The sequence below is a fragment of the Sorex araneus genome, chromosome 3 (assembly GCF_027595985.1).
Source record: "Sorex araneus isolate mSorAra2 chromosome 3, mSorAra2.pri, whole genome shotgun sequence".
In the NCBI taxonomy this organism is placed as follows: domain Eukaryota; kingdom Metazoa; phylum Chordata; class Mammalia; order Eulipotyphla; family Soricidae; genus Sorex; species Sorex araneus.
In genome coordinates this window covers 88,737,144-88,739,085 of record NC_073304.1, presented here as the reverse complement: position 1 = coordinate 88,739,085, position 1,942 = coordinate 88,737,144, and positions in this window count along the sequence as shown.

Below are 1,942 nucleotides of genomic sequence, written 5' to 3'. Positions count from 1 at the left end.
AAATGCTGCTAATAATTGCTGAGTTGTCTGTTTTTGAGATACAAGGGATGCTGATGGTACAAGATCTGGTAGGAAATGTGGCTCCTTTGTTTGTGGAATCTGTCCTATTTACCCCTTCCAAGGCCTCTGAGTCTTTTTTGAGAGGGGTGCTCTCCATTGGTACTGGGGGCGGGAGGGGCGGGCATCAAGGCTATATCCAGCAATGCTCTGGAGGCTATGTGGTGCCAGGGATTAAGTCCAGAGCACATGTCAGGCATGGACTCCAGCCCTTTGAGCCATCTCCCTGGCTCCCTTTTTGACTTTGTCACGATAGTTCCTGCCCTTCCTGCTCAAAGTATAGGATAATGACAAGCAAATTGGCTTCACCTGTCAGTTTCCTTCTGGGCCACTCCAGGGGTTACTCCTGGCTCTGCACTCTGATAAAAGTCTGAGGTCCACCTTCTTCACTGCTGGTGGGAATGCCGACTGGTTCAGCCCTTCTGGAAAACAATTTGGACGACTCTCAAAAAATTAGATATTGAATTCCCATTTGACCCAGCAATACCACTGCTGGGAATATATCCCAGAGAGGCAAAAAAGTACAATCGAAACAACATCTGCACATGTATGTTCATCGCAGCACTGTTTACAATAGCCAGAATCTGGAAAAAACCCGAATGCCCCAGAACGGATGACTGGTTGAAGAAACTTTGGTACATCTATACAATGGAATACTATGCAGCTGTTAGAAAAAAGGAGGTCAAGAATTTTGTAGTCAAGTGGATGGGCATGAAAAGTTTCATGCTGAGTGAAATGAGTCAGAAAGAGAGAGACAGACATAGAAAGATTGCACTCATCTATGGTATATAGAATAACAGAGTGGGAGACTAACACTCAAGAACTGTAGAAATAAGTACCAGGAGGTTGACTCCATGGCTTCGAGGCTGGCCTCACGTTCCGGGGAAAGGTCAACTCAGAGAAGCGATCACCAACTACATTGTAGTCGAAGGCCATGTGGGGGAAGGGAGTTGCGGGCTGAATGAGGGCTAGAGACTGAGCACAGCGGCCACTCAACACCTTTATTGCGGACCACAACAGCTAATTAGAGAGAGAAAACAGAAGGGAATGCCTTGCCACAGTGGCAGGGTGGGGTGGGGGGGAGATGGGATTGGGGAGGGTGGGAGGGACACTGGGTTTACGGGTGGTGGAGAATGGGCACTGGTGAAGGGTTGGGTTCCAAACTTTGTATGAGGGAAGTATAAGCACAAAAGTGTATAAATCTGTAACTGTACCCTCACGATGATTCTCTAATTAAAAATAAATAAATTAAAAAAAAAAAAAAGTCTGAGGTCCAGCCTTTCCCTCTCCAGGGGGTTCAGGCCCTGGGGTTGGGGCTGGGGAAGACAAGGAGATGCCAGGGATTGTTAGTGTTTTAACCATTGAGAAATACTGTGTTTCAGTTGGCTAATGGTGACTTTCAATCCAGGCATAAAAGGCTATACCCACTGGCTATGAATATTGCTTCCCTGTGCAACTTTTAATTTATTCAGGTATCATTTTCACCTGCTTTTGGGCTTTTATTCCATTTCCTAGCCATTACTTAGACAAGGGCTTCTCAAATTTTTCCCAATCATGACCCCTCTTTGCCCAAGAAATTTTTATACATCAGATATATAAATTAGATGTATGAATATTTACTGATAATAAGTCATAAACTTTTTTTGCTTTTTGTGTCACACCCGGTGATGCACGGGGTCACTCCTGGCTTTGCACTCAGGAATTACTCCTGGCGTAATTACTCCTGGCTCGGGGGATCATATTGGGTGCTGGGAATCGAACCCGGGTCAGCCACATGCAAGGCAAACGGCTTAACCACTATACTACTGTTCCAGCCCATAAACATTTTTTTAAGTTGTGCATGGAGGGGCTGGAGAGATAATACTGTGGGTAAGACACTTACCTT